Source organism: Capricornis sumatraensis, chromosome 2 (assembly GCF_032405125.1).
Source record: "Capricornis sumatraensis isolate serow.1 chromosome 2, serow.2, whole genome shotgun sequence".
Classification (NCBI taxonomy): Eukaryota; Metazoa; Chordata; class Mammalia; order Artiodactyla; family Bovidae; genus Capricornis; species Capricornis sumatraensis.
The window spans coordinates 140,857,009-140,873,048 of record NC_091070.1 but is presented as its reverse complement, the minus strand read 5'-3'; positions in this window follow the sequence as shown (position 1 = coordinate 140,873,048).

Here is a 16,040-nt window from a genome sequence, read left to right as displayed (position 1 = left end):
CATGCTTCAATTCATGGAGTCACAAAGAGTCAGACACTACTGAGCGACTTAACTGAACTGAACTGATTGTAAGTTTCCATGTTACTTTTTCCATACATTTCCCCTTTCCTCCCCTCTCCCCATGTCCATAAGCCTAATCTCTATGTCTGTTTCTGCATTACTGCCCTGGAAATACATTCTTCACTACTGAATTTCTAGATTCCTTATATATGCATTAAAATATGATATTTCTCTTTCTCTTTTTTGACTCACTTACTCTGTATAATAGGTTCTAGGTTCATCCACCTCATCAGAACTGACTCAAATGTGTTCATTTTTATGGCTGAGAAATATTCCATTGTGTATATGTACCACAATTTCTTTATCCATTTATCTGTCAATGAACATCTATTTTGCTTCCATGTTCTAGCTATTGTAAATAGTGCTGCAGTGAACAATGGGATACATGTGTCTTTTTCAATTTGGTTTCCTCAGGGTATATGCTTAGCAGTGGGATTGCTGGGTCTATGGTGGTTTTATTCCTACTTTTTTAAAGAAATATCCTTACCATTTTCCATAGTGGCTGTATCAATTTACATTCCCACCAACAGTGAAAGAGCATTCCCTTTTCTCCACATCCTCTCCAGCATTCATTGTTTATAGACTTTTTGATGATGACCATTCTGACTGGTGTGAGGTGATATATCACTGTAGTTTTAATTTGCCTTTCTCTAATAATGAGCAGTGTTGAGCATCTTTTCATGTGTTTGTTAGCCATCTGTGTGTCTTCTTTGGAGAAATGTCTTTTTAAGTCTTTTTCCCACTTTTTGATTGAGTTGTTTGTTTTTCTGGCATTGAGTTGTGTGAGCTGCTTGTATATTTTGGAAATTGATCCTTTGTCAATTGTTTAATTTGCTATTATTTTCTCCCATGCTGAGGGTTGTCTTTTCACCTTGCTTATAGTTTCCTTTGCTGTGCAAAAGCTTTTAAGTTTAATCAGGTCCCACCTGTTTACTTTTGTTTTTATTTCCATTACTTTAGGAGGTGGGTCATAGAGCATCTTGCTTTGATTTATTCATTGAGTGTTCGGCATATGTTTTCCTCTAGAGTTTTATATTTTCTGGTATTACATTTAGGTCTTTAATCCATTTCGAGTTTATCTTTGTGTATGGTGTTAGAAAGTGTTCTACTTTCATTCTTTTACATGTAGCTGTCTGGTTTTCCCAGCACTATTTATTGAAAAGGCTGTCTTTTCCCCATTGTATAGTCTTGCCTTCTTTGTCAAAAATAACATACCCATAGGTGCATGGGTTTATTTCTGACTTTCTATCTTGTTCCATTGGTCTATATTTCTGTTTTTGTGCCAGTACCATACTGTCTTGATGACTGTGGCTTTGTAGTATAATCTAAAATCAGGAGGGTTGATTCCTCTGGCTCCATTCTTCTTTCTCAGGACTGCTTTGGGTATTCAGGGTCTTTTGTGTTTGCATATGAATTGTGAGATTTTTTTGTTCTAGTTCTGTAAAAAATATCATCGGTAATTTGATAGGGATTGCCTTGCATCTGTGGATTATGTTTGCTAGTGTACTCATTTTCAGAATATTGATTCTTCCTACCCAGGAATATGCAATATCTCTCCATCTGTTTATGTCATCTTTGATTTCTTTCACTAGTGTCTTATAATTTTCTGTATACAGTTCTTTTGTCTCCTTCATTTCAGTTCAGTCGCTCAGTCGTGTCCGACTCTTTGCGACCACATGAATCGCAGCACGCCAGGCCTCCCTGTCCATCACCAACTCCTGGAGTTCACCCAGACTCACGTCCATCGAGTCAGTGATGCCATCCAGCCATCTCATCCTCTGTCATCCCCTTCACACCCTGCCCCCAATCCCTCCCAGCATCAAGTCAACTCTTGAGTGAGTCAACTCTTCGCGTGAGGTGGCCAAAGTATTGGAGCTTCAGCTTTAGCATCATTCCTTCCAAAGAAATCCCAGGGTTGATCTCCTTCAGAATGGACTGGTTGGATCTCCTTGCAGTCCAAGGGACTCTCAAGAGTCTTCTCCAGCACCATAGTTCAAAAGCATCAATTCTTCGGTGCTCTGCCTTCTTCACAGTCCAACTCTCACATCCATACATGACCACGGGAATAACCATAGCCTTGACTATCCGGACCTTAGTCGGCAAAGTAATGTCTCTGCTTTTGTATATACTATTCAGTTTGGCCATAGCTTTTCTTCCAAGGAGTAAGCGTCTTTTAATTTCATGGCTGCAGTCACCATCTGCAGTGATTTTGGAGCCCCCAAAAATAAAGTCTGACACTGTTTCCACTGTTTCCCCATCTATTTCCCATGAAGTGATGGGACCAGATGCCATGATCTTCATTTTCTGAATGTTGAGCTTAATGCCAACTTTTTCAATTTCCTCTTTCACCTTCATCAGGAGGCTTTTTAGTTCCTCTTCACTTTCTGCCATAAGGGTAGTGTCATCTGCATATCTGAGGTTATTGATATTCTCCTTGCAATCTTGATTCCAGCTTGTGTTTCTTCCAGTCCAGCGTTTCTCATGATGTACTCTGCATAGAAGTTAAATAAGCAGGGTGACAATATACAGCCTTGACGTACGCCTTTTCCTATTTGGAACCAGTCTGTTTTTCCATGTCCAGTTCTAACTGTTGCTTCCTGACCTGCATACAAAATTCTCAAGAGGAAGGTCAGGTGGTCTGGTATTCCCATCTCTTTCAGAATTTTCCAGAGCTTATTGTGATCCACACAGTCAAGGCTTGGACACAGTCAATAAATAGGCAGAAATAGATGTTTTTCTGGAACTCTCTTGCTTTTTCCATGATCCAGCGGATGTTGGCAACTTGATCTCTGGTTCCTCTGCCTTTTCTAAAACCAGCTTGAACATCAGGGAGTTCATGGTTCACAGATTGCTGAAGCCTGACTTGGAGAATTTTGAGCATTACTTTACAAGCATGTGAGATGAGTGCAATTGTGCAGTAGTCTGAGCATTCTTTGGCATTGCCTTTCTTTGGGATTGGAATGAAACCTGACCTTTTCCAGTCCTGGGGCCACTGCTGAGTTTTCCAAATTTGCTGGCATATTGAGTGCAGCACTTTCACAACATCATCTTTCAGGATTTGAAATAGCTCCACTGGAAATTCCATCACCTCCACTAGCTTTGTTCATAGTGATGCTTTCTAAGGCCCATCTGACTTCACATTCTAGGATGTCTGGCTCTAGATTAGTTATCACACCATCATGGTTATCCTGGTCATGAAAATCTTTTTTCTACAGTTCTTCTGTGTATTCTTGCCACCTTTTCTTAATATCTTCTGCTTCTGTTAGGTCCATACCATTTCTGTCCTTTATCGAGCCCATCTTTACAGGAAATATTCCCTTGGTATCTCTAATTTTCTTGAAGAGATCTCTAGTCTTTCCCATTCTGTTGTTTTCCTCTATTTCTTTGCATTGATCTCTGAAGAAGGGTTTCTTATCTCTTCTTGCTATTCTCTGGAACTCTACATTCAGACGGTTATATCTTTCCTTTTCTCCTTTGCTTTTTGCCTCTCTTCTTTTCACAGCTATTTGTAAGGCCCCCCAGAGAGACATTTTGCTTTTTTGCATTTCTTTTCCATGGGGATCGTCTTGATCCCTGTCTCCTGTACAATGTCACGAACCTCATTCCATAGTTCATCAGGCACTCTATCTATCAGATCTAGGCCCTTAAATCTATTTCCCACTTCCACTGTATAATCCTAAGGGATTTGATTTAGGTCATACCTGAATGGTCTAGCAGTTTTTCCTACTTTCTTCAATTTGAGTCTGAATTTGCTAATAAGGAGTTCATAATCTGAGCCTCAGTCTGCTCCTGGTCTTGTTTTTGTTGACTGTATAGAGCTTCTCCATCTTTGGCTGCACAGAATATAATCAATCTGATTTCAGTGTTGACCATCTGGTGATGTCCATGTGTAGAGTCTTCTCTTGTGTTGTTGGAAGAGGGTGTTTTCTATGACCAGTGCATTTTTCTTGGCAAAACTCTATTAGTGTTTGCCCTGTTTCATTCTGCATTCCAAGGCCAAATTTGCCTGTTAATCCAGGTGTTTCTTGACTTCCTACTTCTGCATTCCAGTCCCCTATAATGAAAAGGACATATTTTTGCGGTGTTAGTTCTAAAAGGTCTTGTAGGTCTTCATAAAACCATTCAACTTCAGCTTCACAGCATTACTGGTTGGGGCATAGACTTGGATAACTGTGATATTGAATGGTTTGCCTTGGAGACAAACAGAGATCATTCTGTCGTTTTTGAGATTGCATCCAAGTACTGCATTTCGGACTCTTTTGTTGACCATGATGGCTACTCCATTTCTTCTGAGGGATACCTGCCCACAGCAGTAGATATAATGGTCATCTGAGTTAAATTCACCCATTCCAGTCCATTTTAGTTCACTGATTCCTAGAATGTGGATTCCTAGAATTCTTGCCATCTCTTGTTTGACCACTTCCAATTTGCCTTGATTCATGGACCTGACATTCCAGGTTCCTATGCAATATTGCTCTTAGAGCATCACACCTTGCTTCTATCACCAGTCACATCCACAGCTGGGTATTGTTTTTGCTTTGGCTCCATCCCTTCATTCTTTTTGAAGTTATTTCTCCACTGATCTCCAGTAGCATATTGGGCACCTACTGACCTGGGGAGTTCCTCTTTCATAATCCTATCATTTTGCCTTTTCATACTGTTCATGTCTCCTTAGGTAAGTTTATTCCTGAATATTTAATTCTTTTTATTGCATTGGTGAGTGGGATTGATTCCTTAGTTTCTGTTTCTGATTTTTTATTATTAGTGAAAATGCAAGTGATTTCTGGGTATTGATTTTGTATCCTGCAACCTTGCCAAATTCACTGATTAGCTCTAGTAATTTTCTAATACTATCTTTACTGTTTTCTGTGTACAGTATCATGTCATCTGCACACAGTGAGAGATTTACTTCTTCTTTTCTGATCTGAATTCCTTTTATTTCTTTTCCTTCCATGATTGATATAGCTAGGACTTTCAGAACTGTGTTGAATAATAGTGGTGAGAGTGGACACCCTTGTTTTGTTCCTGATTTTGGGGGAATGCTTTCAGGTTTTCACCATTGAGAATAATGTTTGGTGTAGGCTTATCATATATGACCTTTACTATGTTGAGATAGGTTTCTTCTATGCCCATTTTGTGAAGGTTTTAATCACAAATGGGTGCTGAATTTTGTCAAAAGCTTTCCCTGCATCTATTGAGATGATCATATGGTTTTTATCTTTCAATTTGTTAATATGGTGTATCACATTGATTAATTTGCATATATTGAAGAATCCTTGCATTCTTGGAATAAACCCAACTTGATCATGATGTATGAGCTTTTGGATGTGTTGCTGAATTTTATTGCTAAAATTTTGTTGAGGATTTTTGCATCTATGTTCATCAGTGATATTGGCCTGTAGTTTTCTTTTTTGTGTTATCTGTGTCTGGTTTTGGTATCAGGGTGATGGTGGCCTCATAGAATGGGTTTGGAAGTGTCACTTCTCTGCAATTTTTTGAGTTTTAGAAGGATAGGCGTTAACTTTTCTCTAAATGTTTGATAGAATTCTCCTGTGAAGCTATCTGCCTGGGCTTTTGTTTTTTGGGAGATTTTTGATCATAGCTTCAATTTCAGTGCTTGTAATTGTGTTGTTCGTAATTTCTATTTCTTCTTGGTTCAGTCTTAGAAGATTGAACTTTTCTAAGAATCTGTCCATTTCTTCCAGGTTATCCATTTATTGTCATATAGTTGTTCATAATAGTCTCTTATAATTCATTGTATTTCTGCATTGCCGTTGTAACCTCTGCTTTCTTCATTTCTAATTTTGTTGATTTGATTCTTCTTTTTTTCTTGATGAGTCTGGCTAAAGGTTTGTCAATTTTGTTTATCTTCTTGAAGAACCAGCTTTTAGTTTTATTAATCTTTGCTATTGTTTCTTTCATTTCTTTTTCATTTATTTCTGCTCCAGTCTTTATGATTTCTTTCCTTCTAATAATTTTGGAGTATTGTTGCTCTTCATTTTCTAGTTGTTTTAGGTGTGAAGTTAGGTTGTCTGTTTGATGTTTTTCTTATTTCTTGAGGTAGGATTGTATTGCTATAAACTTCCCCATTAGAACTGCTTTTGCTGCATCCCATAGGTTTTGAGCTGCTGTGTTTTCATTGTCATTTGTTTCTAGAAATTTTCTAATTTCTCTTTTGATTTCTTCAGTAACCTGTTGGTTATTTAGAAATGTGTTGTTTAGTCTCCATGTCTTTCTGCTTTTTGCAGTTTTTTCCTTGTAATTCATATCTAATCTCATAGCATTCTCATCAGAGAAGATGCTTGATATAATTTCAGTTTTCTTAAATTTACTGAGGTTTGATTTGTGACCTAAGATGTGGTCTACCCTGGAGAATATTTCATGTGCACTTGAGAAGATGTATTCTTCTGCATTTGGATGGAATTTCCTGAAAATATCAATGAGATCCATCTCATCTAATGTATCATTTTAGACTTGTGTTTCCTTATTAATTTTCTGTTTTGATGATCTGTCCATTGGTGTGAGTGGGATGTTAAAGTCTCCTATTATTATTCTGTTACTGTCAATTTTTCCTTTTATGTCTGTTATGTATTGAGGTGCTCCTCTGTTGGGTGCATAGATATTTACAATTGTTATGTTTTCCTCTTGGATTGATCCCTTGATCATTATGCAGTGTCTTTCCTTATTTCTTGTAATATTCTTTATTGTAAGGACTATTTTGTCTAATGTGAGGATTGCTACTCCAGCTTTCTTTTGCTTCCCATTTTCATAGAAAATATTTTTCCATCCTCACTTTCAGTCTATATGTGTCTTTAGGTCTGAAGTGGGTTTCCTGTAGACAGAATATATATGGGTCTTGTTTTTGTATCCATTCAGCGAGTCTGTGTCTTTTGGCTGGAGCATTTAATCCATTTATATTCATAGTCATTACTGATATATATGTTCCTACTGCCATTTTCTTAATTGTTTTGGGTTCATTATGTAGATCTTTTTTCTTCAATTGTATTTCTTAGCTATATAAGTCCCTTTTACATTTTTTGTAAAGCTGGTTTGGTAGTATTGATTTCTCTTTATTTTTGCTTGTCTTCTTATTTCTTCATCAATTTTGAATTGAGATCCTTGCTGGGTACAATAATCATGGTTATATATATATTTTTCCCTTTCAATATTTTAAATATATCCTCCCATTCCCTTCTGGCCTGCAGAGTTTCTGCTGAAAATCAGCTGTTAAGCATATGAGTTTTCCTTTTACATTACTTGTTGCTTCTTCTTGCTGCTTTTAGTATTCTTTCTTTGTGTTTAGTCTTTGTTAGTTTCATTAGTATGTGTCTTGGCATGTTTCTCCTTGGGTTTATCCTGTATGGGATGCTTTGTGCCTCTTGGACTTGATTGACTATTTCCTTTTCCATGTTGGGGAAATTTTAAACTATAATCTTATCAAAAATTGTCTCATAACCTTTCTTTTTCTCTTCTTCTGAGACCCCTGTAGTTCAAATGTTGGTGTGTTTGATATGTGTCCAAGAGATCGCTGAGACTGTCCTCAGCTCTTTTAATTCTTTTTACTTTATTCCGCTATTCAGAAATTATTTCCACCATTTTATCTTCCAGCTCACTGATTCATTCTTCTGCTTCAGATATTCTGCTATTGATTCCTTATAGAGTATTGTAAATTTCAGTAATTGTTTTGTTTGATTCTATAAATTTATTCTTTAATTCTTCTAGGTCTTTGTTACTTGATTCTTGCATATTCTCCATTTTGTTTTCAAGGTTTTTGATCATAATAACTCATTATTTTGAATTATTTTTTAGGTAGTTTGCCTGTTTCCTCTTCATTTATTTGGACTTCTGCATTTCTAATTTGTTCCTTCATTTATGTAGTATTTCTCTGCCTTTTCATTATTTTTTTTTAACCTATTGTTTGAGGTCCCCTTTTTACAGGCTTCAAGGTTAAATTCTTTCTTCCTTTTGCTTTTTGCATGTGTAAGGTTGTCCCACTGGTTTATGTGAGCTTCCTATAGGGTGACATTTGTGCTGAGTTTTTGTTTGTTTGCTTGTTTTTCCTCTGATGAGCGTGCCTGAGTGAGGTGGTGATCCTGTCTGCTAATGATTGGGTTTGTATTTTTGTTTTGTTTGTTGTTTAGATGAGGCATTCTTCACAGTGTGCTACTGGTGGTTGGGTGATGCCAGATCTTGTATTCAAGTGGTTTCCTTTGTGTGAGTTCTCACTATTTGGTACTCCCTAGGGTTAGTTCTCTGGCAGTCTTGGGTCTTGGAGTCAGTGCTCCCACTCCAAAGGCAGGGCTTGATCTTGGTCAGGAACAAAGATTCCAGAAGTGGTTTGTTATGGCATTAAGTGAGATTAAAACAAATATCCAAAAATGAGAAATCAAAGATGAACCCAAGACAAATGGCAGTTACAAAATCAGGGAAATAATAATTAAAATAATGGAATATACACATATACACCCTTGAGCAAAGTGAATACAATCCACCAAAAATAAAGTACAGTAGATTTGTTGGTGAACAAATTAAATCAAAAATTATATTTACTACTTAAGAACAAAGTTAACTAAAGCACAAAAACGGAAAACAAAACTAAACAAGGTGCCAAGTGAGGAATAAAGCAATCAAAACAAAACTAACAAATACATTGAGAAGAGAGGAAAGAAAGAAAAGAAAGGAAGAACAGATATGCAAATTAAATAGAGGTAGATGAAGATTTATATATATTAAAGATTAACTGTAAGGGGAAAAGAACAGTAGGAAAAGGCAAATGAAGGAATAAATGTAGAAAAAATATAATAGGTTTTTTTAAAAAATATAAAAAAGAGAAAAGAAAAAAAATGGAAAAAGAAAGAAAAAAGGGGGCGGGGGGGCGGAGGAAAACTCCACAGAACTGCAAAAGCCCAGTGTAGACACAGAGGTTTATAACAACCATAAAATGTGTGACTGCATATTCACATATACACCCATAAGCAAAATCAAAACTGTCCAACAAAAATAAAGTACAATAGATCATCCCAGTGAACAAAGGAAATCAAAAATTATACCTACCAGAACAAAACTAACTAAAACAGAAACTGGAAAACAAAACTACAGCAAGGTGCCAATTGGGGAATAAAGCAATGGAATAAAACTGACAAAATGTTGAGAGGAAAGGAAAGAAAGAACAGATATGCAAAGCTAAATAGAAGTAGAGGAAGATTTACATACATTAAAGATTAACTGCAAGGTGCAAAAACAGTAGGAAAAGCAAACAAAGGAATAAATATAGAAAAAATAATGATAGGTTTAAATAATTTAAAAAGATAAAGAAATAAGGAAAACTCCACAGAACTACAAAACCCCAACATAGATGCAGAGGTTTATAACAACAATAAAAAAAGAATGTGATTGAGGGGGGAAAAAAAAAAGCTCAAAAGCTTAATTAGATTTCATAATGCCAATAAAATCAACAACTACAACGTGGGGTGGGGGGAGAAAAAAATACAAAAGAATCTATCAAGCAAGTCAAAACATAAGAATAATAAATGTTTTTCTTGAGTCACTGCTGTCAGCTCAGATTCTAATCTGGCCCTACACCTATGTGATCTTGCCTCCAATGTCCACAGCTATCAGAACTAGTGCATTTTCTTTTGTGGGCACTGTCAATGATCTTTAATATATTCCATAGACACAGAGTCTGCCTAGTTGATCGTGTGGATTTAATCTGCAGTTTGTACAGCTGGTGTGAAGGTTTTGGGTCTTATTCCTTAGCCACACTGCCCCTGGGTTTCAATTATGGTTTTATTTCCACCTCTGCATGTGGGTTGTCCACTGGGGTTTGCTCCTGAGGCTGCCCTGGAGGACTTGGGCTTGCCCCTGTGAGGGCCAGATGTGGAGGTGGTACAGCTGCTTAAGTTGCAGGGGTTCTGGCATCACCATGTACTCAAGGGAGTTGGTGGCTAGGGCAGCAGGAAATATACTGCTCTAGAAGGGTATGGCAACCAGTATTGGCCAATATGCTCCAGTGTGCTTGCCTGGAGAATCCCCCTCCCTGATAGAGAAGCCTGGCAGGCCACAGTCTATAGGGTGGCAAAGAGTCGGACATGACTGAAGCAACCCTTCGTGCATAGATGCAAGACTGTTTTTTTGCCTATGACACCTCTGCCCCAGTAAGAGTTGAGCATGAAGGTGGCACAGCTGTTTGGGTTGCAGAGACCTAGCAGCACCAATTGTGCAGGAACACAGACTGCCTCCACCGCAGGAGTTATGGCCCTGTCAGAATCTTTTTCTGAGCCCCTTGTAGCTGGCGATCAGAAGGCCTCTTTGGCCAGTCTTTCTCCATAGCTCTGCCTGTTCAGGCACTTAGAGGGCTCCCTTGCCTGGGGTCCTTCTCTGTTGTTTGGAGCATCAGGCACATAGAGGGGGCCCACCTGACTGGGCTCCTACTCTGTGGATCAGCACATCAGGCACTTAAAGCAGCTCCCTGGGTGGGATCCTACTTTGTAGTTTGGCACATCAGTCACTTAAAGGAGCACCCTGGGTGGGGTCCTACTTTGTAGTTCAGTGCATCAGGTGTTTGATGGGCCAGATTCTCTATTGTTCAGCTGCTGAGCTGGTGTGTGGAGAGAGAGAGGCTATGGTGATGGCTCCACTCCCTATGCATGACTCAGCAGTATTGCCTTGTTTTCATGGCTGCCTGGCTTTCTTCCACAGGCATTTCCCACCATGATCTCCTCTCTCCCATCTCCTCAGTCAACAGCAGCCTCACCCTGGGATTGCTCTACACTCCCCAAACTCCAACTCCCAGCCACTGCACCTTCCAGGGCCCTCTCATCCTTCTTTGTGGTATGTATGACTGTGGCAAGAACTGTCTGATTGTCATTCCATTTAGGCTGCCACAGATCAGCTGTTTCACTCTCAGCCTTAAATGTTTCTCCTCTGATTCAGACAGTTGCCCTGATGTGGGGATCAGACCCCTGCTTTAGTTCTCCCACCCACCAAGGACAGGTCCAGTGCTACTAACACTCCTGTTTTTCCCCCTAGTTCCTTTGTCCTACAGAGTTTTGGATGGTTCTGTATATTATTTTCCTCTGCTCAGGTACTACTGTCCACTTTCAGCTGGTGTTCTCCATGCACTTCTGTGTCTGAGGGTGTATTCCTGATGTATCCTTGGAGAGAGATGTACTCCAGGTCTACCTACTCTTCTGCCCTCTTGTTCTTCTCCCAAGATAATTTTTAATTTTCCTTTTGATTTCTTCTTCTGCTCATTGGTTATTCAGAAATGTGTTGTTCAGCTTCCACATATTTGTAGACTTTACAGCTTTTCTCTTGTAGATTTGCTCTGCTCATACAAGACAGTTGGTATGATATTTGCTAAAGTTTGTTTTACATCCTATCATATGATCTATCCTGGAGATTCTGTGTTAACCTGAGAAGAATGTATTCTGCTACTATTGGGTGGAATGTTTTATAAATGTCTGTTTGGTCCATTTGTTCTAAAGTTTGGTTCAATCCATTGTTTTCCTTTTGATTTTCTGTCTGTATGACCTCTCCATTGCTTACAGTAGCATCTTAAAATACCCTACTATTGTACTGTTGTCATTTTCCATTTGCTTAATATATTTTAGTGCCCTGATGTTGGTTGCATGTATATTTACAATTGTTATATCTTCTTGAAGTATTGACTCCTTTGTCATTATATGATAAGCTTCTTTGTCGCTTGTTCCTGTTTTTGTCTCTAAGTCTATTCTGTCTTATATAAATATGGATAACTTACTTGGAATATTTTCTTCTGTCCCTTCGCTTTGAGCCTATGTATGTCTTTAGACCTGAAATAAGTCTCCTATAGGCAGCATATAGTTAGGTCTTGTTTTCCCACTCTGCCTTTTGATCCATGAATCCAATATCTTCACATTTAGAGTGATTATTAATATGAAATGACTTACTACAGTCATCTTATTATTTGCCATCTGCTTGTATTTCATCCCTATTGTTTCTTTTCCATCTGTTTCTACCTACTTTTGTAAATTGGTGGTTTTCCCTAGTGATTTTCTCAGTCCCCCTGTTTATGTTTTGTGTTTCTATTGTAGATTTTTCCTTTTTGGTTATCATGAAGCTTACATAAAACATCTCATGGGAATAAAACAGTCCTTTTTTTATCCTGATAGGAACTTTTCTTTTCTCATATATAAATATTCCATCCGTTTACCCCTTTTATATTTTTGATGTCATAATTTTCCAATTTTCTTCTGTGCATTCATTACCAAATTATACTAGCTATAGTTATTTTTAATGCTTTTTCATTCAACCTTTATACTATAATTAAATGGTTAACATGCCCATATAATATAGTTTTCTAATTGTGATCGTCCATTTTTCATTTTTACTAAAGTATTGCATATTTTCAGATGTCTTTGTGTCACTAGTTTCATCTTTCCATCTCAGCTTGAAGAGCTTTTTTAGCATTTCCTGTAAGTCAGGTCTAGTGACTTCAGCTTTTGTTTGTATAGGAAAGCCTTTCAGTTCAGTTCAGTCACTCAGTTGTATCCAATGCTTTGTGACCCCATGGACTGAAGCACACCAGGCTTCCCTGTCCATCACCAACTCCCGGAGCTTGCTCAAACTCAGGTCCATTGAGTTGGTGATTTATTTCTCCTTTATATCTGAAGGATAACTTTGCCTGATAAAGTATTATAGTGTCAATTTTTAATCTTTCAACATATTTAATGTAGCATGCCATTCCTTCCTGGCCTGTAGAGTTTCTTGTGGGAAATCCACTGATAGTCTAATAGAGTTCCTTTGTAGATCATGTTCCTTTTTTCTCTGGCTAAAGTTAGGATTCTTTCTTTATCATTGATTTTTTTAAAAACAGTTTTCATTGAAATGTGTATTGGAAAGATTTTGGTATTGAGATAATAGGCTGTTCTATTAGCTTCATGAATTTCTATGTCTAATTCCTTTCCCCAGTTTGAAAAGTTCTCAGCTATTATTTTTCAAATAAATTCCCTGCCCCCTTTTACCTTTCTCCTCCATCTGGTACACCAATTATTCTTATATTTGTTTCTCTGATTAAATCCTTAGGGTTCATAGTATTTCTTTATTTAAAAAATGATCATATTTCTTCTAACTGGATCATTTCTAAATTCTTATCTTCCCAGTCACTTATTCTTTCTTTCATCTAATCTTTTCTGTTACTTTTGCTGTCTAATGACTTCTTTATTTTACTTATGGATTTATTCAGCTTAGAATTTCTGTTTGGTTCCTAAAAATTCAACTTCTTTGGTAAACAATTCCTTCTAGTCATTAATTTTGTTCCTGAGTTCATTGACTTTCCTTTCTGAGTTTTCTTATAGCTTATTGAATTTATTCATAATAGCTACTTTGAATTCTTTATCAGATCTCAGTATTCTATGCCTTTGAGTTCAGTTCCTGGAGAATTATTATTTTCTCCTTGTGATACCATATTTCCTTGATTTTTTATGTTTGACAATATGTGCCTCTGCTTTCACAGTTGAAGCAGCAAATACTTTTCTCAGCTAAGAATTGTTTACTTGGGCTGTTACAGCTCTCAATAGGCTGACAAGTAGAAAGCTTTCTTTTGTTTTCCAGAAGGAGGCACTGTAGCTCAAGTTTTGGATTTCTCCTGTAGACAATGGCTCTTGGGACTGAGCTCGGGAGTTTAAAAAGAGTTGGCATCAAAACGGTGGTAGGCTTGCTTAGGCTTAGCAACTGAGATTTTGGGGGTGCCAATGCTTGATAGGGGAATCCTAGAGTTAGGGAATCCAAGGATCCTGAAGCAGATAGTAGGAAACATGTTCCTTCAGTGCCTTTATCTTATCTGCCCCCTTTCCTTTCCTCCCCTCCTTCGCATCATAGAAGTAACTCCACAGAACTCCAGATCTACTAGGGAAAAATTAGACCTTGCATGTGATCAATTTGTCACTCACCACTTTTGTTTTCCTCCTCCTCCTCTAACACAGAGGTAGCTACTTCCACTGCCAAAAGCCCAATGTCATTTAAGGGTCACCTTGGAAAAGAGACCTGCCTCAGCAAATTCTTCCTTCTCCTCTACCTCCAACCATGTCTCAGTCCTGCTCTCAGGCATGCTGGGTTCCCTCATCAAGCTGGCTGGACCTCCGCAAATTCTGTCTCTTGTGAATGTCCACCCAGTTGTGTGTTCTCCATGTTACACTTCTCCCAATTGGAGCAAGTGAGAGTGGGGCGGACTCATCCATTCCCTTGGATCTGTAGCCCTCTTTGAGGCCTTATCTACCTATAGGAGGGTAGAAATCTTCTAAGTGTCCTGTATAAAAAATGCAGAGGACTTTTCTTTGGTAATGGATGTCCAATTAGTTATAAGTCAGATGGGAGAAGAAAAAAAGGAACAATTCATACCACCATGATGCTGATGTCATGTCAGTTTTGCTCCTTTTTAGAGTGGTTATTTGTCTAGTGTAAATGCTGCTTGTCTTGCTCTTAGGTCTTATTTTCTACATCAATAAAATTATTAGATAAGTATTTTCAAATGACCAAAAAGTAGGACAAGAGCAATATATTAATGGCAGATTTTTTATAAAGCTATAATTTCATGATTTTATATTAAATATATATATATTTGAAATTTTGGTTATTACTGAAAATCTAGAAACCACTGGACTAGTTTTTTCCAATAGTCTCTCTCAATGTTAACATTCTCTGATCTTATGGTTTATCCTTCCCTTGACTTCTTACATTCCAAGAGAAAGAAAATGTCATTTAAGAATATTTTATAAATCAAAGATCTTAAGGGAACTTAGTGGTTGTATCACTCAGGAGAGAATAGGTTATGCTGTAGTAACAAAGAACTCAAAGTTCTCAGTGACTTACAGTAACAAAGTTTATATCTCATGTTCATCTCAGATTAACAAGGGGATTCTTCATATTAGTCACTTTATAATCTATCACAGAAAATCATCTTGACACATGTTTTACAATCATAGAAGCCTCAAAGTAAAACATTACTTCTGTTTGCATTTCATTGCCAAAGCAAATTTCATGAGCACACCTGAATTCAATAAGACAGGGGTGTATATTTCACCTGCAGGGAGGAGCACTTAATATTTATAAGCAATATATGATACCAGAAATAAAAACTAACAGAAGTATTAATTTTATTTAGAATGAAAGAAAAAATAGGAAATTTTGGAATAACTCTTACTATTTCTATAATCTTCTGAACATATTAATATTAACTAAACAGAAATTTCCATATTTTAAGATATTGTCACATATAATTTTCTGTTTGATTTTTTAGAACTACCCAGTGAGGGAGATTAAAAAGACTGAATTGTGATAAAAACTCACTGCAGTGTTATTAATAGATTACTTGGTCTTTTGTTTTTTTGTTTTTTGTGATCACTTGGTTTTGAATTTCAGTGTCAACATTTACTAAAATATGTTCATGGACAAACAACATTATTCCATTTCTTAGTGTCTCAGGTTCCTTCTTTAAAGACAGTATAATCATAATTCTATCCTGAATTTATATATGTCAGGAATCAAAGTGATAATACATGAAAAAGGCACATAGTAACACTTGATGCACATCAGTAGTTGTAATTTTTGAAATTTTATCATATCTATCAACAGTACTAGTATTCTCATTTTTCAGATGAAGACCTAAATGCAATCTACAGATTTTAATATTTTTTCTTTCACATAGTAAATGCCAAAGCTTGAATTCAAAATTAGATTTCCAGTTTAGAGATTTTGTTTACAGTCTACTTACAATTAACTAATTGGACACAATTATACTCTAATCTGTGTCTTTAAGGTTATTTTAACCAAAAGTACCCACCCCCATAGACTGATATAAATGGATCAGGGAAAAAAAGACTGATTGAGATTGGGAGAGGATATTGAGAATGAGAAAGAAAAACAAATACAAAGTAAGCAACTGAAAAGGTGTGATGTCATTAGAAGAGGAGGCAGGGGAGAAAACTGAGCTGGAGCAGTTT